The 24,154-nt window shown below is 45.5% G+C and overlaps 1 long non-coding RNA gene across 2 annotated transcripts; it reads right to left on the reverse strand.

The window, feature by feature from the left end:
• Positions 1-279: 279 nt before the first annotated feature.
• On the reverse strand, positions 280-23,274 carry LOC113010918 (uncharacterized). Of its 2 annotated transcripts, XR_013903392.1 has the most exons (5): positions 23,009-23,274; positions 22,431-22,918; positions 21,814-22,194; positions 21,540-21,611; positions 280-21,221 (listed from the first exon to the last, which is right to left on the reverse strand). It is a non-coding gene; the product is annotated as an uncharacterized LOC113010918 (long non-coding RNA). The 2 variants fall into 2 exon arrangements; XR_003270401.2 differs by having other exon boundaries at positions 22,431-23,274.
• Positions 23,275-24,154: the final 880 nt, after the last annotated feature.

The following is a 24,154-nucleotide window of genomic DNA, read 5'->3' on the forward strand; positions in this document are numbered from 1 at the left end:
GAACAGTCTTTTCTTAAAAGCAGAAAATGAAATTGTAGTTGTTTTTGGCTGATCAACACAAAACCTTTTTCCTATGATTTTTCTTTTTCATCTACAATATAAATTCTTTCCCTTTTTCACTCCTTTTTTTCTTTTTTTCGTTACAATAGCTGGTGACCTGCAGAATCACCGCTCTCACTGACAATCAAAGACAATTACTTTTACACAGCGCACAAAAACACTGTGATGTCAGACACATTCACACTCACTTTTTCATCTGCATAAATAAATCACATGGCCGATGATACCATGGTGATTCATAAATATGATCACCAGTTTATTTAATTATTTTCGACCCAACAAAACAAATAAACAAAAACATAATGCTGATGTTATGAACACTCTACACACACGTCAAAATGCAGGAAAACTGCTCACGGAAACGCTGCACACTACAGTTATCAGTTATCAGAGCTCTGTTTCCCTCTCTTTGAGTAGTTCTCAGACAGCTCTTGATCCGATAACGTGTAGCTTGCTCATCAGCTCAGAAAAAAAACTGCAACGCAACATCACACAGTAGTTGCATGCTCTGCCCACAGCGGCAAAGTCTTACACTTTCATATTCAATACAGCTTCTCCATCATGTACTTTTAGATGTTTCATACAGGGTTCAGCATTTCAGTTGTTTTCACAGGTGTGCTCTATAGCTCAACAATGGTCCATAATAAGACGACAGTCTTTCACACAGGTCAAGTGCCTCTATGCACTTCATTAGTTTAAATATTTGCCTATATCACTTCACCTCATATGTCATTGTACTGAATTTGAGCAACCACAAGCTTAATGTAGATGACTTTTAACAACTATCCACCTCAATTACGTCTATGGTCTAGCACATAGGCTGTTGTTGATCAGGGCAAGCTAAAGAGTTAACATTTTGTGTCAGCAAGGGGTGGGGGGAAGCCATTCACCAGAGCACATCTTAAGTGCTGCTGATGTGGCAGGCCTTCTCCACAGCTCTTCAAGGCTGGTGTGTTTTCTGAAAACTTCTAACATTTGAATCTCTTCCATTTATAAGCCTGCGATTAACCGCACGGCTCAGGTCCGCGTGAAACCCGCGTGACCGCGCTCGCGTGAACCCGCGCAGCTGTGGAGCCGTCGCTCTCTCTCTTTTTTTACATAAATACTTTGTGCTGCCAGGAGCAAAGTCCAGCACAAACGTCTGTCTCCCTCCGACTCACTCTTGGTTGCTTAGAAACCTATGATAACAACAACAACAGTCGGTGTCACAGACCACGTGTTCTACTCCGCACACACAACAACAACAAAAACGACAACAATAATGACAACAAAACAAAATAGGCCTACTGTCCAGCACAATCTGGACCCACGGAACTTCTCAACACCCCACTGAGCGGTGGAGAACTCACTACAGTACCCCACACAGCGGTCTGTATTTCTCCCCACTAAGACGGCGAACCAAAAAAAGTTCGAACTGCGCAACTCTGCGACTTAATGCTTCTGTACAAAAAACACCACTGAGCGGCTTTGTACATCGTCCCACTTAGACGGCGAATTTTAGCCCCACTGAGCGGCCACGGACAACGCCCCACTGAGCGGCGAAGACGTACAGTTATAGAGTTGGACTCTAAACTTACTCGGTGTTGCTTAGCGTATAATATCAGCCTCGAATCCCGCCGATCGCCATTCATCGAGGAGAAAAGACATACAGCGAATCCACAGGAACTTCCTGGCTGACGTCAGTCTTTCAGCGTGCCTCTCCTCCCCTCGGTGAATGCGATTCCAGGGCTCCGGCATCGAAGGACCAATTAATGATAGGTTTGTAGCTTGAACCTATCCGCTGGAACGTTGAAGACAATATAATTACACTGCAAAGCAAGACCCAAGTAGGCAAAGTTCTTCATGTTACTCGTGCACGGGAGAGACCGGACAGGGTGCCGTTCCTTCACTTGACCCCAGTTGCTCTCGTCCGTTCTCCCGTACCACTGTTCTTTTATTGAGGTTACATGAATATGCATAGGTTCATTAACATATAACGTCTACATACACACAAAGAGTACCTTGCCTGTGTGTGTGTGTGTGTGTGTGTGTGTGTGTGTGTGTGTGTGTGTGTGTGTGTGTGTGTGTGTGTGTGTGTGTGTGTTACTGCTGATCAAAGGGTCCTATACGCACAAAGGCACACAACAAACATCCTTGGTCAGGAAGAGCGTAACCCTAGATGTCACCCTAGATAACACGATGAGGAAGTCCAACAGTTCATTTATAAACAAAGAGCACTTAGACTAAAACAGACATACGTGTGTTTGCTATACCATAAATCAATAAGAAAAGATAAACCCTCTCCTAGGGGGTATGTGATTTATAGCAGGACACTCGTGTAGAGGAATGTACACAGAGTTAATACAGACCTCTTTTAGGATGAGACATCCTTTCAATCTACCAATGATTATATACTTCTAAGCATATATAAGTAAATGTTTCTAAGCATAAATGACAATCAACAATACAAAATCTAACAGCCATCATCACCACACCAGGGCCTCTGGTGCTGGATAAGGCCATCCACATTACACCAGGGCCTCTGCTACTCGATGATACCATCCACATTTCACCAGGGCTTGTGTTGCTGGCTGATGTCATCCACAATACGCAAGGGCCTGTGCTGCTGGCTTAGGACATTCACATTACACCAGGGCCAGTGGTGCTGGCCAATATCAACCACATTTCACCAGGGCCACTGTTGTTGGCTGAGGCCATCCACATTACATCACGGTCTTTGATGCCGGCTTCTACCATTCACATTACACCTGGGACAGTGCTTCCTGTGAGGCCATCTTCACCCCACCAGGGCCTGTGCTGCTCGTTGATGCCATCCACATTACACCTGGGCCTGGGGTGCTGACAGATATCATGCACATTTCACCAGGGCCAGTGGTGTTGGCTAAGGCCAATCACATTACACCAAGGTGTGTGGTGCTGACCAATACCATCCATATTTCACCAGAGACAGTGTTGTTTACATCAGGGCCTGTGCTACTCGTTGATGGCATCCACATTACACAACGGCCTTGTGGTGCTTTCTGAAACCATCCACATTTCACCAGGAATTGTGTTGCTGGCTGATGACATCCACAAAACACAAGGGCCTGTGATACTGGCTGATGCCATTCACATTACACCAGGGCCAGTGGTGTTGGCTGAGGACATTCACATTACACCAGGGCCTGTGCTGCTGGCCAATACCATTCACATTTCACCAGGGCAAGTGTTGTTGGCTAAGGCCATTCACATTACAACAGGGCCTTTGCTACTGGCTGAGGACATTTACATTTCACCCAGGCCTGTGGTCATGGCTGAGGCCAACTATAGTAGTTTTCTCTGGTCCCCTCCCCAATCAGACCAGGAGTGACATGTTTAGCCACATGTTCTCCTTAACTCATTCACTGCCAGCCATTGGCAGTGAATGAGTTAAACCCATTGACTCATTCACTGCAATTGACGGCTATAGACGTCAATGGCAGTGAATGAGTTAAATTGCTTTCTGTCTGAGTGGTGTCCCAGAAACGATGTGGGCTTCATAGATAATTGGCAAACCTTCTGGAGGAAACCTGGTCTTGTTAGGAGAGACGGCATCCATCCCACTTTGGATGGAGCAGCTCTCATTTCTAGAAATATGGACAAATTTATTAAACCCCCCAAAATATGACCATCCAGAGTTGGGACCAGGAAGCAGAGTTGCAGTCTTACACGCCTCTCTGCAGCTTCTCTCCTCCTGCTACCCCCCCAAAAACCCATCTCCATAGAGACTGTGTCAGCTCCCAAACAGACAAAAAACAAACTAAAAACCAGCAACAAACAACTTAAACATAAACAATTACAAAGAAAGAACAATACAGTATCCACATCTGAACCAAAGAGTAAAACAGTGAAATGTGGATTATTAAATATTAGGTCTCTCTCCTCCAAGTCTCTGTTAGTACATGACTTAATAATTGATCAACAAATTGATTTACTCTGCCTTACAGAAACCTGGTTGCAGCAGGATGATTATGTTAGTTTAAATGAATCAACACCTCCGAGTCATTCTAACTACCAGAAATCTCGAAGCACAGGCCGGGGGGGCGGTGTGGCAGCAATTTTTCACACCAGCCTATTAATTAATGAAAGACCAAGACAGACTTTTAATTCATTTGAAAGCCTGATGCTTAGCCTCGTCCACCCCAGCTGTAAAACTCAGAAACCAGTCTTACTTGTTATCATCTATCGTCCACCTGGGCCTTACACAGAGTTTCTGTCTGATTTCTCAGACTTTTTAACTGATTTAGTTCTCAGCTCAGATAAAATAATTATTGTGGGTGATTTTAACATCCATGTAGATGCTAAAAATGACAGCCTCAACATGGCATTTAATCTGTTATTAGACTCAATTGGTTTCTCTCAAAATGTAAAAGAACCCACCCACCACTTTAATCACACTCTAGATCTTGTTTTAACATATGACATAGAAACTGAACATTTAACAGTGTTTCCTGAAAACCCTCTCCTGTCTGATCATTTCCTGATAACATTTACATTTACAATAATTGATTACACAGCGGTGGAGAGTAGACTTTATCACAGTAGATGTCTTTCTGAAAGCGCTGTGACTAAGTTTAAGAATATAATCCACCCACTGTTATCATCTTCAATGCCCTGTACCAACATAGAGCAGAGCAGCTATCTGAACGCTACCCCAACAGAAGTCGATTATCTTGTTAATAATTTCACCTCCTCACTACGTACGACTCTGGATACTGTAGCTCCTGTGAAAACTAAGGTCTCTAATCAGAAGTCCCTGACTCCGTGGTATAATTCTCAACACTTAATTCAGATAAAACTGAGGTTATTGTACTCGGCCCTGAAAAGCCTAGAAATATGGTATCTAACCAGATTCTTACTCTGGATGGCATTACCTTGGCCTCCAGTAACACTGTGAGGAACCTTGGAGTCATTTTTGACCAGGGCATGTCCTTCAACGCACATATTAAACAAATATGTAAGACTGCATTCTTCCATTTGCGCAACATCTCTAAAGTTAGAAATATCCTGTCTCAGAGTGATGCTGAAAAACTAGTTCATGCATTTATTACTTCCAGGCTGGACTACTGTAATTCTTTATTATCAGGATGTCCAAAAAACTCACTGAAAAGCCTTCAGCTAATCCAAAATGCTACAGCAAGAGTACTGACAGGGACTAGAAAGAGAGAGCATATGTCTCCTGTTTTGGCTTCCCTTCATTGGCTTCCTGTTAAATCCAGAATTGAATTCAAAATCCTGCTCCTCACATACAAGGTCTTAAATAATCAGGCCCCATCTTATCTCAATGACCCAGTACCATATCACCCTATTAGAGCACTTCGCTCTTGCTCTGCAGGCCTACTTGTTGTTCCTAGAGTATTTAAAAGTAGAATGGGAGGGAGAGCCTTCGGTTTTCAGGCCCCTCTTCTGTGGAACCAGCTTCCAGTTTGGATTCGGGAGACAGACACTATCTCTACTTTTAAGATTAGGCTTAAAACTTTCCTTTTTGCTAAAGCATATAGTTAGGGCTGGACCAGGTGACCCTGAATCCTCCCTTAGTTATGCTGCAATAGACATAGGCTGCCGGAGGATTCCCATGATGCATTGAGTTTTTCCTTTCCAGTCACCTTTCTCACTCACTATGTATTAACAGACCTCTCTGCATTGAATCATATCTGTTATTAACCTCTGTCTCTCTTCCACACCATGTCTTTTATCCTGTCTTCCTTCTCTCACCCCAACCGGTCGCAGCAGATGGCCGCCCCTCCCTGAGCCTGGTTCTGCCGGAGGTTTCTTCCTGTTAAAAGGGAGTTTTTCCTTCCCACTGTTGCCAAAGTGCTTGCTCATAGGGGGTCATATGATTGTTGGGTTTTTTTCTCTGTATCTATGAAGCGCCTCAAGGCGACTTATGTTGTAATTTGGCGCTATATAAATAAAATTGAATTGAATTGAACTACATTTCACCAGGGCCTGTGGTCATGGCTGATGCCATCCACATTACACCAGGGCCAGTGGTGTTGGCTGAGGACATTCACATTTCACCAGGGCCTGTGGTGCTGGCCAATAATATCTAGATTTCACCAGGGCCGGTGGTGCTGTCCGAAAACATCCACATTTCACCAGGGCCTGTGATACTGGCTGATGCCATCCACATTACACCAGGGCCAGTGGTGTTGGCTGAGGACATTCACATTACACCAGGGACAGTGCTTCCTGTGAGGCCATCATCACCACACCAGGGCATGTGGTGATGGATGAGGGCATCTTCACCAGACCAAGGCCCGTACTGTTGAATTAGGCAATCCAAATTACACCAGGGAATGTTCTTCCTAAGAGGCCATCATCACCACACCAAGGCCCGTACTGTTGGATGAGGCCATCCAAATTACACCAGGGACAGTTTTTCCTAAGAGGCCATCATCACCACACCAGGGTCTCTGGTGCTGGATAAGGCCATCCACATTGCACCAGGGCCTGTGCTACTCGATGATACCATCCACATTTCACCAGGGCTTGTGTTGCTGGCTGATGACATCCACAATACGCAAGGGCCTGTGCTACTGGCTTAGGACATTCACATTACACCAGGGCCAGTGGTGCTGGCCAATATCAACCACATTTCACCAGGGCCACTTGTGTTGGCTGAGGCCATCCACATTACATCACGGTCTTTGATGCCGGCTTCTACCATCCACATTACACCAGGGACAGTGCTTCCTTTGAGGCCATCTTCACCCCACCAGGGCCTCTGCTGCTCGTTGATGCCATCCACATTACACCTGGGCCTGGGGTGCTGACAGATATCATGCACATGTCACCAGGGCCAGTGGTGTTGGCTAAGGCCATTCACATTACACCAAGGTGTGTGGTGCTGACCAATACCATCCATATTTCACCAGGGACAGTGTTGTTAGATGAGGCCATCCACATTACAACAGTGCCTGTGCTACTGGCTGAGGACATTTACATTTCACCAGGGCCTGTGGTCATTGCTGAGGCCAACTACATTTCACCAGGGCCTGTGGTCATGCTGGCTGATGCCATCCACATTACACCAGGGCCTGTGGTGCTGGCCAAAATAATCCACATTTCACCAGGGCCACTGTTGTTGGCTGAGGCCATACACTTTACATCAGGGACAGTGCTTCCTGTGAGGCCATCTTCACCACACCAGGGCCTGTACTTTTGGCTGAGGCCATCCACATTACACCAGGGCCTTTGGTGCTGGCCAATACCATCCACATTTCACCAGGCCCTTTGGTGCTGTCCGAAACCATCCACATTTCACCAGGGCTTGTGTTGCTGGTTGATGACATCCACAACACAGAAGGGCCTGTGATACTGGCTGATGCCATCCACATTACACCAGGGCCAGTGGTGTTGGCTAAGGCCATCCACATTACACAACGGCCTGTGGTGCTGGCCAATACCATCCACATTTCACCAGGGCCAGTGTTGTTGGATGAGGCCATCCGCATTACACCAGGGACAGTGCTTCCTGTCAGGCCATTATCACCACACCAGGGCCTGTGGTGCTGGCCAATACCATCCACATTACACCAGGGCCAGTGTTGTTGGCTCAGGCCATCCACATTACACCACTGCCAGTGCTTCCTGTGATGCCATCATCACCAAACCAGGGCCTGTGGTGCTGGCTGAGGCCATCCACATTACACCAGGGCCTGTGCTACTCGTTGATACCAACCACAATTTACCAGGGCTTGTGTTGCTGGCTGATGCAATCCACAATACACAAGGGCCTGTGCTTGTGGCTGAGGACATTCACATTACACCAGGGACAGTGCTTCCTGTGAGGCCATCACCAGGGCCTGTGGTGCTGGCTGATACCATCCACATTAAACAAGGGCCACTGCTGCTAGCCTTCCACATTACCCAAGGGCCTGTGTTGCTGGCTGAAACCATCCACATTTCACAAGGGCCAGTGGTGTTGCTGGCTGATGCCATTCACAATACTCAAGGGCCTGTGCTACTGGCTGGTGCCATCTACATTACACCAGGGCCTGTGGTGCTGGCCAATACCACCGACATTTTACCAGGGCCAGTGTTGTTTGCTGAGGCCATCCACATTACACCAGGGACAGTGCTTCCTGTGAGGCCATCTTCACCACACCAGGGACTGTGCTGTTTGTTGAAACCATCCACATTACATCAGGGCCATTGGTCCTTGCCGATGTCATCCACATTTCACCTGGGCCAGTGTTGGTAGATGAGGCCATCCACATTATACCACGGCATGTGCTCCCTGTGAGGCTATCGTCACCACACCAAGGCCTGTATTGCTGGCTTAGGCCATCCACATTGCACCAGGGCTAGTGCTCCCTCTGAGGCCAACTTCACGACAGCAGGGCCTGCGCTGCTGTCTGAGGTCATCTACATTTCACCAGAGCCTGTGTTGCTGGCTGATGTGATCCACATTACACAAGGGCCTGTGCTACTCGTTGATGCCATCCACATTAAACCAGGGCCTGTTGTGCAGGCCGAAACCATCCACATTTCACCAGGGCCTGTGCTACTGGCTGATGCCATCCGAATTAAACCAGGGCCAGTGGTGTTGGCTGAGGACATTCACATTACGCAACGGCCTGTGGTGTTGGCCAATACCATCCACATTTAAAGAGGGCCAGTGTTGTTGGCTGAGGAAATACACATTACACCAGGGACAGTGCTGCTAGCCTTCCACATTACCCAAGGGCTTGTGTTGCTGGCTGATGCCATTCCCAATACTCAAGGGCATATGCTACTGGCTGATGCCATCTACATTACAGAAGGGCCTGTGGTGCTCGCCAATACCATCGACATTTCAACAAGGCCAGTGTTGTTTGCTGAGGCCATCCACATTACACCAGGGACAGTGCTTCCTGTGAGGCCATCTTCACCACACGAGGGCCTGTGCTGCTGGCTGAAGCCATTCAAATTACACCAGGGCCTCTGGTGCTGGCCAATACCATCCACATTTCACCAGGGCCACTGTTGTTGGCTTGGGGCGATCGTGGATCAAGAGTTGGGAGCTCGCCTTGTAATCGGAAGGTTGCCGTTTCGAGCCCCGGCTTGGACAGTCTTGGTCGTTGTGTCCTTGGGCAAGACACTTCACCCGTTGCCTACTGGTGGTGGTCAGAGGGCCCGGTGGCGCCAGTGTCCGGCAGCCTCGCCTCTGTCAGTGCGCCCCAGGGTGTTTGTGGCTACAATGTAGCTTGCCATCACCAGTGTGTGAATGGGTGGATGACTGGATATGTAAAGCGCTTTGGGGTCCTTAGGGACTAGTAAAGAGCTATATAAAAACAGGCCATTTACCATTTATATAGGCCATCCACATTACACCAGAGACTGTGATGTCGGCTTCTACCATCCACATTACACCAGGGCCTGTGCTTCCTGTGAGGCCAGCTTTACCCCACCAGGGCCATTGATGCTCGTTAATGCCATCCACATTAGGGCCTGTGATGCTGGCCGATATCATGCACATTACACCAGGGCCAGTGGTGTAAGCTAAGGCCATCCACATTACACCAGGGTGTGTGGTGGTTACCAATACCATCCATATTTCACCAGGGCCAGTGTTGTTAGATTATGCCATCCACATTACACCAGGTCCTGTGCTTCTGGCTGAGGCCATCCACATTGCACCGGGGCCATGGGGTTGGATGAGGACATTAACATTACACCAGGGACTGTGCTGCTGGCTGAGGCCACCTATATTTCACGAGGGCCACTGTTGATGGCTGATGCCATCCACAATACACCAGGGCCAGTGATTTCTGTGAGGCCATCTTCACTAGACCAGGGTCTGTGCTGCTTGCTGATGCCATCGAAAATACACCAGGGCCAGTGATTCCTGTGAGGCCATCTTCACCAGACCAGGGCCTGTGCTGCTAGCTATCCAAATTACCCAAGGGCCTGTGTTGCTGGCCGAAAACAACCACATTTCACCAGGGCCTATGGTGTTGCTGGATGAGGCCATCCACATTTCTCCAGGGCTTGTGTTGCTGGCTGATGCGATCCACAGTACACAAGGGACTGTGCTACTGGCTGAGGATATTCACATTACAACATGGCCTGTTGTGCTTGCCAATACCATCCACATTTCACCAGGGCCACTGTTGTTGGCTGAGGCCATACACTTTACATCAGGGACAGTGCTTCCTGTGAGGCCATCTTCACCACAACAGGGCCTGTGCTACTGGCTGAGGAAGACTACATTTCACCAGAGCGCATGTTGCCACCTGAGGCCATCTACATTTCACCAGGGCCTGGCTGCTGTCTGAGGCCATCCACATTACACCATGGCCTGTGCTTCCTGTGAGGCCATCTTCACCACACCAGGGCCTGTACTGTTGGATGAGGCCATCCACATTACACCAGGTACAGTTCTTCCTGTGTGGCAATCATCACCAAACCAGGGCCTGTGGTGCTGGATGAGGCCATCCACATTTCACCAGGGATTGTGTTGCTGGCTGATGTGTTCCACAAAACACAAGGGCCTTTACTACTGGCTGAGGATATTCACATTACACCAGGGCCTGTGGTGCTGGCCAATATAATCCACATTTCACCAGGGCCACTGTTGTTGGCTGAGGCCATACACTTTACACCAGGGACAGTGCTTCCTGTGAGGCCATCTTCACCACACCAGGGCCTGTACTGTTGGCTGATGACATCCACATTACACCAGGGCCAGTCCTCCCTGTTAGGCCATCTTCTCCACACCAGGCCCTGCGTTGCTGGCTGAGGCCATCCTAATTTCACCAGGGCCTGCGTTGCTGGCTCATACCATCCACATTACATCAGGGTATGTGGTGCTGTCCGAAACCATCCACAATACACAAGGGCCTGTGATACTGGCTGATGCTATTCACATTACACCAGGGCCAGTGGTGTTGGCCGAGGACATTCACATTTCAACAGGGCCTGTGTTTTTGGCTGAGGCTATCCACATTACACCACTGCCAGTGCTTCCTGTGTGACCATCATCACCACACCAAGTCCTGTGGTGCCTGCTGAGGCCATCCACATTACACCAGGGCCTGTGCTACTCGATGCACCATGCAAATTTCACCAGGGCTTGTGTTGCTGGCTGATGCGATCCACAAGACACAAGGTCCTGTGCTACTGGCTAAGGCCATTCACATTACACCAGGATGTGTGGTGCTGACCAATACTATCCACATTTTACTAGGGCCACTGTTGTTCGCTGAGGCCATACACATTACACCACAGACAGTGCTTCCTGTGAGGCCATCTGCACCACACCAGGGCCTGTGCTTTTGGCTGAGGTCATCCACATTACATCACGGTGTCACGGACCGCCGGGGCAGACCGTGTGGAGTGAGTGGAGGACCCAAGAGCAAACAGAGGTGAGGACACAAAACCGGACTTAACAGAAGGCGAGCCTTTATTGAGGGCCAAAAACTTAAGGAACAAGGCAGCAAAGCAACTGAGGGAAAACCTGAACATAGACTGGGAAAACTATGGCTAAACAAAGTACAAACTAGGACTAGTTAAGGCTGGGGAACTATGACAAGAGGTAGGGGAGATAACACAGACGACGCGACGCAGACTACATGAAACACAGAGACTAAATACACATGAGGGATGATCAGGGGAAGTGGCCACACATGGGATCACAGCTGACACACATGAACCTAACGACAGGACAGGAGGGTGCAACTGAATACACTGACAATGAATACAGACTTACAAAGTAAAACAGGAAACATGGAAATTAGACACGACAAGAACTAAAAATAACCACGCAGACAGGACTCATGACCCAGGGAAACTTAGTACAGGGGAGATGACATAGCTGACAGCATGAACTTGACAGTACAAGACACACAGACATAAACACACGAAGGGCAAGGGAGACTTAATGCAAGGGTAATATATACAAATGGCTGGACTACCTTAGAGAACCTAAACAAACAATAAACATCAAAATAGGCTAAACATAACACACTGGGTCACACGACCCAGGACCATGACACACGACCTGTGATGCAGGCTTCTACCATCCACATTACACCAGGGACAGTGCTTCCTGTGACGCCATATTCATCCCACAAGGGCCTCTGCTGCTCGTTGATGCCATCCACATTACACCTGGGCCTGTGGTGCTGACCGATATCATGCACATTTCACCAGGGCCTGTGGTGTTTGCTATGGCCATTCACATTACACCAAGGGTGTATGGTGCTTACCAATACCATCCATATTTCACCATGGACAGTAATGTTAGATGAGGCCATCCACATTACAACAGTGCCTGTGCTACTGGCTGAGGACATTTACATTTCACCAGGGCCTGTGGTGCTGGCCAGTACCATCCACATTTCACCAGGGCCAATGTTGTTGGCTGAGGCCAACCACATTACACCAGGGACAGTGATTCCTGTGAGGCCATCCTCAACACACCAGGGTCTGTGGTGCTGGATGAGGCCATCCACATTACAGCAGGGCCCTTGCTACTCGTTGATACCATCCACATTTCACCAGGGCTTGTGTTGCTGGCTAATGCGATCCACAATACACAAGGGCCTGTGCTACTGGCTGAGGACATTCACAATACACCAGGGACAGTGTTTCCTGTAAGGCTATCTTCACCCCACCAGGTCCTCTGCTGCTCGTTGATGCCATCCACATTACACCTGGGACTGCGGTGCTGACAGATATCATCCACATTTCACCTGGGCCAGTGGTGTTGGCTAAAGCCATTCACATTACACCAGGGTGTGTGGTGCTGACCAATACCATCCACATTTCACATTTCTATTAAAAGTTACAGCTATTTATATGAAGTTGTACAAAAACGCTTTATTTCGTCAAGACAGTGCGTTTCTGACTATTACATGCATTTGAATGGAGTTCTCGCCTGACACAAAGTAGTTTTAATTTTGTGAATAACTTGAAAATCTTAGCTCAAACAGCTGCAAAACCTGTTTGCCCAGCACGGGGATATTGAATTCTATAAGATAAAGCAATAAATATGTGAGCCTGCGTCGTCTATCAAAAGTTACAGCTATTCATATGAAGTTGTACAAAAACGCTTTATTTCGTCAAGACAGTGCGTTTCTGACGATTACATGCATTTGAATGGAGTTCTCGCACGAAACAAAGTATAGGTTTTCATTATGTGAATAACTTGAAAATCTTAGCTCAAACAGCTGCAAAACCTGTTTGCCCAGCACGAGGATATTGAATTCTATAAGATAAACCCATAAAAATGTATTTCTGAGTCTTCTATCAAAAGTTACAGCTGTCTTTATGAAGACCATGAAAAACGCCTTATTTCGTCAAGACAGTGCGTTTCTGACTATTACATGCATTTGAATGGGGAACTCGCCCGAAACAAAGTATAGGTTTTCATTATGTGAATAACTGGAAAATCTTAGCTCAAACAGCTGCAAAACCTGTTTTCCCAGCATGGGGATATTGAATTGTATAAGATAAAGCCATAAATATGTGAGTCTGAGTCGCCTATCAAAAGTTACACCGATTTATATGAAGTTGTACGAAAACGCTTCATTTCGTCAAGACAGTGCGTTTCTGGCGCTTTCAATTCATTTGAATGGGGAACTCGCCCGAAACAAAGTATAGGTTTTCATTATGTGAATAACTTGAAAATCTTAGCTCAAACAGCTGCAAAACCTGTTTGCCCAGCACGGGGATATTGAATTCTATAAGATAAAGCCATAAATATGTATTTCTGAGTCTTCTATCAAAAGTTACAGCTGTCTTCATGAAGACCATTAAAATCGCTTTATTTCACCAGTTAGTGCGTTTCTCACTATTACATGCATTTGAATGGAGTTCTCGCCCGACACAAAGTATAGGTTTTCATTATGTGAATAACTTGAAAATCTTAGCTCAAACAGCTGCAAAACCAATTTTCCCAGCACGTAAATGCTGAATCCTATAAGATAAAGCCATAAATATGTGTGTGTGAGTCTTCTATCAAAAGTTACAGCTGTCTTCATGAAGTTGAGGAGAAACGCTTTATTTCGCAAAAACAGTGCGTTTCTGATAGTTACATGCATTTAAATTTAGTTCTTGCCCGACACAAAGTATAGGTTTTAATTTGTGAATAACTTGAAAGCCTGGGTGGATACGTGGTTATACTATAAAAGGAATCAGTAAAAGGAATCAGTAAAAGGAATCAGTAATAAAAAAAAAAACACTGGTTCATATTTCAATTAAATATGAACAGGTTCCTTAAATGTACGCAGTTCAGATCTGATTTAATTTAATTTCCTTCACACAGCACATTCGTCCAGGCTGACAGGTAAACATAGAATTAATCTCAGGTAACATGACTCATAGTCGAGATTCAGTAAGAAAGATTGCTAGCTCTAATATTATTACCACACAATCCAAGGACACACCAACAGCTCAGATTTCTAGAACTATTTAAACAAATGTCCTCAGAATATTCAATTCAGGTTCACAGTGGGAGGGGGAGGGTGGGGGTGGGGGGGAGGGGGTCGTGGAATTTTTAAAATAAAGTCTGCAACACAGAAAGAGCTGTGATCATGCTATTTATTACTGCGCACAGGAGAGCCAACACACATCAAACATTACAGTTCAGTCATGTCAGCGCTGCCACAGAAGTGGTGCTCCTGCATTCCAAGGAAGAGCGAGGAAGTTACAAACTGATCCTACCACACTTCACGTGTCTCGCTATGAAACATAAAGGATCAATGGTTATGCTGTTTTGTGCCCTTGGCCTTATCAGCACCTGTAAAGGGAGTTGTTTTCTCAAACTGCTGACGCTGAAGTAAGTTCATCTAGTTTTAGAAACTTTCACTGAACAGTCTATAACAGTGTCACAACTTCATATAAATAGCTGTAACGTTTGATTTCTATCAAACGTTACAGCTATTTATAGCTGTCGGACACACATATTTATGGCTTTATCTTATAGACTTCAAAATCCCCGTGCTGGGCAAACAGGTTTTGCAGCTGTGTGAGCTAAGATTTTCAGCCGGAAAAGGGTGGAGTGCCCACTCCAGGTCGGGGATGAGTTCCTGCCCCAAGTGGAGGAGTTCAAGTATCTCGGGGTCTTGTTCGCGAGTGAGCCGGAGATCGACAGACGGATTGGGGCTGCAGCTGCAGTAATGCAGACGCTGCACCGGTCCGTCGTGGTGAAGAGGGAGCTGAGTGTAAAAGCGAAGCTCTCAATTTACCGGTCGATCTACGTCCCTACCCTCACCTATGGCCACGAGCTGTGGGTAGTGACCGAAAGAACGAGATCACGGATACAAGCGGCAGAAATGAGCTTCCTCCGAAGGGTGGCTGGCCTCCCCCGTAGAGATAGGGTGAGAAGTTCAGCCATCCGGGAGGGGCTCAGAGTAGAGCAGCTGCTGCTCCACATCGAAAGGAGCCAGCTGAGGTGGTTCGGGCATCTGACAAGGATGCCCCTTGGGCGCCTCCTGGGTGAGGTGTTCCAGGCATGTCCCACCGGAAGGAGGCCCCGGGGCAGACCCAGGACACGCTGGAGAGATTATATCTCTCGGCTGGCCTGGGAACGCCTTGGTATTCCCCCGGATAAGCTGGAGGAGGTGGCTGGGGAGAGGGAGGTCTGGGCCTCTTTGCTTAGGCTGCTGCCCCCACGACCCGGCATCGGATAAAGCGGATGAAAATGGATGGATGGATGGATGGATGGATGCATGGATGGATGGATGGATGGATGGATGGATGGATGGCTTTATCTTATAGACTTCAATATCCCCGTGCTGGGCAAACAGGTTTTGCAGCTGTGTGAGCTAAGATTTTCAAGTTATTCACATAATGAAAACCTATACTTTGTTTCGTGCGAGTTCCCCATTCAAATGAATTGAAATCGCCAGAAACGCACTGTCTTGACTAAATAAAGCGTTTTTGTACAACTTACTATAAATAGCTGTAACTTTTGATAGACGACTCAGACACACATGTTTATGGCTTTATCTTATAGAATTCAATATCCCCGTGCTGGGCAAACAGGTTTTGCAGCTGTTTGAGCTAAGATTTTCAAGTTAATCACATAATGAAAACTTATACTTTGTTTCGGGCGAGTTCCCCATTCAAATGAATTGAAATCGCCAGAAACGCACTGTCTTGACGAAATAAAGCGTTTTTGTACAACTTCATATAAATAGCTGTCATGAACCGACGTTCCACGCACAAGCTGGACCCAGGAGCAGAACACACACACAGCGGTACGAGAGAACAAAAAATAAACTTTATTATAACTGAGGGTGTCCCGGGAGGGTAGAAGGGAAAAAAACGCAAGGAACCAGAAAAACCGAGGGACCGGGAGGTGAATCGCGCAGGAACGCCGAGAGCGGGACTGTGGGAGGGTGAAACAGAAAAAGGAAAAAAGGATTATTGGGGTGCGGGGAAAACGGCAGCATACGAGGGGAAGTAGAGTACGCGTCTTACGATGATAGCGGGGCCGAGGGATCTGGAGGGAGGGGTGAGGGTGCGTGGGGAGAAGCTTCAGAAAGGTCGAGGCGGCTGGGGCTGATTGTGATCCAAATTCCGGACAGGCAGGTGGACAGGCTGGTGGCTCAAACACGCCGAGCTGTGATCGCTGAAGGACGACTACGGACTGGCGTGGAGCAGCAGGCTGGGCAGGATTAAATAGTCCACCTGGTGATCGCCCGGGATGGGATGCAGGTGTGGAGTTAGCAGCCACGCCCACGGGAGTGGGCATCCCATCCGCACCTCGGACGCCGGGCCGTGGACCATGACAATAGCTGTAACTTTTGATAGACGACTCAGACTCACATATTTATGGATTTATCTTATAGAATTCAATATCCCCGTGCTGGGCAAACAGGTTTTGCAGCTGTTTGAGCTAAGATTTTCAAGTTATTCACATAATGAAAACCTATACTTTGTTTCGTGCGAGAACTCCAATCAAATGCATGTAATAGTCAGAAACGCACTGTCTTGACGAAATAAAGCGTTTTTGTACAGCTTCGGGCGATTTCCCCATGAAATAAAGTCTTTTTGTACAACTTCATATAAATAGCTGTAACTTTTGATAGAAGACTCAGACACACATATTTATGGCTTTATCTTATAGAATTCAATATCCTCGTGCTGGGCAAACAGGTTTTAAAGCTGTGTGAGCTAAGATTTTCAAGTTATTCACATAATGAAAACCTATACTTTTGTTTCGGGCGAATTCCCCATTCAAATGCATATAACAGTGAGAAACGCACTGTCTTGGCGAAAGAAAGCGTTTTTCATCAACTTCATATAAATAGCTGTAATTTTTGATAGAAGACTCAGACACACATGTTTATGGCTTTATCTTATAGACTTCAATATCCCCGTGCTGGGCAAACAGGTTTTAAAACTGTTTGAGCTAAGATTTTCAAGTTATTCACATAATGAACACCTATACTTTGTTTCGTGCGATTTCCCCATTCAAATGCATGTAATCGTAAGAAACGCACTGTCTTGACGAAATAAAGTCTTTTTGTACAACTTCATATAAATAGCTGTAACTTTTGATAGAAGACTAAGACACCCATATTTATGGCTTTGCCTTATAGAATACAGCATCTGCGTGCGGGGCAAATTGGTTATGCAGCCATTTGAGCTAAGATTTTAAAGTTACTCCCATAATGAAAACCTACACTTTTTTTCGGGCGATTTCCCCATTCAAATGCATGTAATCGTAAGAAACGCACTGTCTTGACGAAATATCCACCGGATTCCAGCCAGAGTGGATTCTGGAGTCTTCCACGCTCCTGTTAGTGATCCTCCATCTGGATGGATGATAACAACCTTCTGAACAGTCTAGCAGGAGATGGCCCATATCTATGGGACTGATTTGTGCTAATAACGTCCATTGTATGGACTGATAACGGCCTAAGCGGGTGAATAAAGTCACCCAGTAGCTAGCTGTGCCATTACCCAGCATACACCACTCCCTCCGTAAATGCAATAAACGATACAAAAGTATCGTTCTACCTGTTTTTCAGGTAGTTGTTTACATTACATAATTTATTGTGTTCTGTATACATCACTACAATGTGATTTGGAAAATGTCTAAATATACCGACAACAGGCACTTCCGCAGCAATCTCCTCACTCGGAGGACCCTTCACGTCAATTCCCGACGCGAGAGGGGTACCCTGCGCGTCCATAAGTGAAGCAGAGGGAGCCTGACCATGCGTCACACGTTTGACGAGTTGGGAGTGAGAACGTGTTGGATGTCCAGATATACTTTAATGGAAGTTAACAGCAGCTCAACAGTACAGCAGTAGGCATACTTAACGAATGTGGGAGGGGTGGACAGACGTGTGGTTCTGAATAACAAGAAACAAGGAGAAACAATTTTCACATGTAAATATAACAATCGTCACTTCCCAACATCATGCCAATATAATGAACTGTAACACAAATAATCAGCTGAATGCTCTGACATAAGAAAGTCCCACAATCCCATTTGAACAAGCAGGAAACAAGAATATCTGCATATCTCAGGCAACAGAAAAGACCTAATGCCCCCAAATTAGGAAAGGTCAGCAATTATATGGTCTTCAGTGCCCTCTAGTGGCTAAATAACCCAACTGCAGTGCACAGATACAACCCGCAACAAATGCTACGGTGGTAAGTCACACGCCTCTACCCATCTCGATAAATCTCCTAGCATAAACCCCTTGTAATTAACATCAAAGTACAACCCGTGCTATAAGTAGAAATGGACTCGTAGAACTGGAGGGATTTTGACTCACATTTGCACAGCAACGCACACGTTTGTCCACCCGTCCCACATTCGTTAAGTATGCCTACTGCTGTACTGTTGAGCTGCTGTTAACTTCCATTAAAGTATATCCGGACATCACTCTCTGTGCCCCACTCTCTGACTGGAGTTTAAGTCCTGAGGGAGCTATCATCCCAGCATCCTAGAGATAACTCTCTAACAGAGTCTTCTATCAAAACTTACAGCTATTTATATGAAGTTGTACAAAAACGCTTTATTTCGTCAAGACAGTGCGTTTCTTACGATTACATGCATTTGAATGGGCAACTCGCCCGAAACAAAGTATAGGTTTTCATTATGTGAATAACTTTAAAATCTTAGCTCAAAAACACTTGTAGCCACACTGAGCCAGCCAAACAGGCACAGGGACCATGACAGAATCCTTTAGAAAATGATGGAAATCATGAAATAGATGTTCACTATTACACCTTCTACATTGAATCAAATATTTTGCAAAAAAATTTTAAAAACAAAAAAAACATTTCAGAACACATATCTGATCAAAAATAACAAAATATTGAAAGCATTTTCTTTAAGCATTTCCTTGCTCTTGCTCTTGACGAAGGCATTCACACTTTTCTCCTCTCCTCCTCTTGTGTTTTTTGTATTACTTTTCCCTGGAACATTCTCACAGTCTGTTCTCTAAAACCTAAAAGAGGAATTATGGATTGGATCAACTGGTCCCTAAATGCAATTGACACCCCTTTCTCAACGAGAAGTTTGGGCTTGGGTGAGCCTGAGTGCTGAAGATATCTAACCATGGTAACAGGGTTCTGGCTCATCGGAGCTGGCTTGGCCCTGACTTATCGAAGAATTAAGAAAGCAGAACCGGCTGTTCAAATCCCCACAAGGCTGCCCGCTGGGATTGGAATGATGGGAGAGGTGTGAGTTTCTCAAAATGGGCTCACTGAGTCAGGATAAGATCTTGGAGAGGCTACGGCTGCTGTGAATACTCAGAATAAGATCTCTGACTGCAGACTGGATACATCACGGAAGGGCTAGCTCAGAATAACATCTCTGGGCGCAAATTGGATGACATCTCGGGGAGGCACACTGCCGTGAGTTCTCAGAAATCGGCTCCTTGAGCACAAGAAATGACAACATCACAGAGTGCGAGTATGCCGAAGCTCGCGGCTCTCCAAAGGGAGATTGCGATACCAGTGTTGGACTGTAGAACTGCTTTGAAATTCATATGAGCTGTTCGCACTAAAGTAAAAACCACCATCACTTCATGCGGATACCCCCTTTGGCACCAGCTGCGGTCTCAAGGCTGGAGCTGAACAACAACACCCTGATAACGACTGTGTTTAGTCTGTTCCTTCACATTCCATGCAAGGCCACCTGGGTTGGCTGGAAGACTGTTTACTTAGCCTAGCAGGGCGAAGGACACTGTCTCAGCTGAACTCTGGAAACGCACACACATACATATACACTGATATGCACACACTCATCCCCCCTCCCTTTCCAAGTGCCTTCGATGCTTATTCCCTTCCGATGCTGCACCCTTTACCCACCCCTGTTGCTTGTCATGTGTTTCTTTGGTGTATTAAGAGTTTTTCATGTGCTATGTGCAGAGGTGTTTTTTTTTCTCCTTATCTTTCCTCGTGTGGTGCATTTTCCATTGTTATACCTCTCTGACCTGTCTTGCCCATGTGATGTTTTGCGTAATGTATGTATGGTCGGAAGGGTAAGATGGAGCTGGCACGGCTGGCAGCCTTAACTCAATTTCCCTCGGGATGAATAAAGTATTATCAATCAATCAATAGGATAAAATGACAGCTCTGTTGTCAATCAAACAGAAACTGAGACAGGCAGAAGAATAAACAGACAGAAAGACAACCATATCAAAGACAGATGCACATGCACATGAAAAGACTAAAGTGAGACAAAGATTATATGTTCATACTCAACAGTGTAAATAAACTTCTGAAGTGCTGTTAAACAATTGGATTTTAATCCTGAAGAACAATCACTTCTTGTCAAATTGATGTCTTAAAACATCAATTTGACTGACGCAGCTAAATTTGGAAATATTAAAACCTTAAAAAGTTAATATTCAATGCTCACTTTGAATCAGCAGAGAGACCAATACAAAAGATAAAACCACAAACTCATACAGCATAATGTGTTCACACCCTGCCAAAGACGTAAGTGTTACCTAAGGCAAAATCAAACATCTCCTTGAACAACTGGTATGAAACATGCAGTGGCAGCCTAATGCAGTTAACACACGTGTTGGCAAGAGGGAAAATTGGTGTAGAAGAGAAGTCGTCATCTCCTCTATGAATGAACTCAATCAAGGGTGCTGGGGAAAAGCCAATAGGTGGCACCGCAGTTGCTCCAGTTGCAAAGGCCAATAGCTTCTCTAACTTGGAATGTCCTTCTTCTTCTGCATAAAACAGAGAAGGAAATAAATGTTATAAGGTAACTTCATATTAGATTATTTTGCCAGAATAATTTGTCAGTGAGTATTAATCTAAAGCAAGAATCTTTGAAAGACTGTTATTGTAATGACTAGAACACGCTTTTCATCCTTCAACAGCTTCAAAAACTATGTAAAAATGTTACTACAACCAAGAGGGTAATTAAGAAGCAGCAGAAGCTGTGGTGTTATTGTTATACAAGTATGTTATTTAAAGTAAAGTTTTCAGAAATGCAGAACTATAAATCGCTATATCTGTTTATTGTACCCTAAAGTGCCAATTACCTTCTGTAGCTTGGAGATAGTCCCTCCAGAATGTAACAACCATCTCCTCAGCAGTTCTTCTGTTGCTTCCTTCTGGAGATAGATGAATGTTGAAAATGATGAATGTTAATAGATGAATGTTAATAATTATGCAATTTCAGGTTTCTAAGTTAACTGCATATAATCAATTTGGCAATTTGAATTGTATTAGGTTATTAAACTGGCCATTTTGATTAATAGGTAAGATTTCTATCACTATTTTAATTAATCTGAAAAACACAGAATACCCAAATACCTTTGAATAGGACCCTGTGGATGACCTGAAATATGACAATGTCATGTACCAGCAGATCCCTGTCTCTTACTCTATGTTCACACTGCACCGGAGAAGACAAACGAGAAAGCATGGTGGGGGAAACTGGAGACAGCGAGTCAATGGACAGAAACTGAGGTTTTGGACTTGATTAGCATATGGGGAGACAATTCTTCTTCAACTTGGAACTCTTCGACTTTTTCAAAGAGTACCGAATCAGCTATGTCTTCCAGGGTGGATTTGCTGAATTTCCAACTAGAAAAGAAAATACTGTTGGTGACAGAAAGTTAGGTGGTGGACCACCATGTACCAAGCTCACTGCAATGGCTCTGCCAGAGATGTAGTACCAGTACCCTCAGAGAGCTGCAAAGCAACAGAATAAAGGGAAAAGCAAAACTGTCAGTAATGTTGCCTGTAAAAATAAATATCAGTTAAAAAGTTTACACTATTACTGTAGCTTGCCTCCACCAGTGTGTGAATGTGAGAGTGAATGAATAGTGGTATCGTAAAGCGCTTTGGGTGCCTTGAAAAGCGCTATATAAATCCAATCCATTATTATTATTATTATTATTATTAATATTAGAAAAATAGGTAATTACCAGTACTGTCAAGAGCCAAGTTCTTGCAGTTTTCTTTCCCCTCAAACATGGCTGACCTGGCAATGGTGTCCATTGATAGTCTTCCCTCCTTGGCCCGCCTAAATCAACCCCTTCCTCATTTTTCCCCATATCATCTGAGATTTTCACACTGATCATCAAGTTGGGATCATAAGATATCCTTTGAAAACCACGCAAGGCTCCTTCCCACACAGCAGAGCGGGGAAAAAAGCGTCTGGACTTCTTTAAGTTGCTTAAAGATGTTTTCACCTCTCATCCGACAAGCTTCTTCAGTTCTAAGGGTCAAATGGTGGAGAGTCCCAGATTTAAACCCAGTGGGAGTATCCCCCCAAACCCTGGCTGATTGTGACCCACACTTGTTTTCACACCTTGCCTCATGTGAGTAGGTAGAGGATCATCAGGGTGTCCTTTTGTCCCTCTTTGGGGACTCTCCAAGCTCGCAATTATAGCTTGATTTAAATTGTCCTCATCTGAAGAATCGCCGGAAAAAGATACCATGAGAGTTAATTATGAAGTGATTATTTCAGAAAAAGTGCGGCAGAGGGTAAAGATCAATTTACCTCGAGATGTTTTGTACGGTAGAATGGGGGAAAAGAGCCTTCGCGGCAGATACACCAGGCCTACACATTTTCTCCAGGCAAGGCGCTGTACCACAGCCTCAAGTTCGCCTCCGTAAAGGGCAGAGCGAGGGGACAGAGGTTCGGGAGCGTCTTAGCTCTGCAGGAACTTTTTGACCTCCTCGTTTGATTTTTCATTTTGGTCTATTCGTGCTCCCTCATCACGACCGTGTGGACGCAGTAAGCATTTCTCCCGGAGCTCACATTGGTAGTAGTGATGGGAATTCCAGCTCTTTTTTAGAGAGCCATCTCTTTCGGCTCAACTCAATAAAAAGAGCCGGCTCTTTCGGCTCCCAACCAGCTCTTCAGGTTGTTTTGTTGCTTTAATTAATTTATTATCAACAACAATATAAAATTATGCACAAAAGGAATTACTAATGTTAAAAAAAAAACGTGTTTTTATTTATAAATGTTTATATATACGGTGGCCCCTAGAGACAAAGCAGAGAGAGAAAGAGAGCCACAAGCCACAACACAATAAAATATAAATTAAAATATGCAAAACAAAAAGAAGATGCACTTTCTCTTTCACATAAGCCTGGGATGATTTTTTGGAGAGTGTTTTCCTGCCTGGAATTGCACACATAGGATTCACAGCATGTGTAAACTTTCTGAATTCTTTCTCATCTGCAACTACAAATAATTGTGGATGATTACTATACCTTTCTAATGTGACGATGTTGTCTCTTGTTGTTGTCCCTGGCTCTCTTTCTCTCTCTTTCCCTCCCGCTCTGTTCCTGTGCTACTGTGAGTTTACTACTGGCCGGAGTCAGAGGGCAGATCTCCTTGGACCTGTGGCACTTAGGACACCTGTGATAAAAGCATCCCAGAAACTCCCAGACCCACCTCTCTCCCTCTCTCTCCGAGTAACCGTCTACAAAGTATGGGCCTATTTTTTCTCTCTCTTTCCGCCTTTAACGTGTATGGAATAGGGATTTTAGCTTCCCACTCCAACCACTGAATGGACGCGTGTGAGTAAGCTTTGGACAGACGCCAGTAGTTTTCGGGGGAGGGGATGGCCATAGTGTTTTTGGGAAACACAGAAGTTATAGTGACGGGTCACAACCTCGTTTTGATTTTGTACCCGAG

This window comes from Astatotilapia calliptera, chromosome 18 (assembly GCF_964374335.1).
Source record: "Astatotilapia calliptera chromosome 18, fAstCal68.1, whole genome shotgun sequence".
NCBI lineage: Eukaryota > Metazoa > Chordata > Actinopteri > Cichliformes > Cichlidae > Astatotilapia > Astatotilapia calliptera.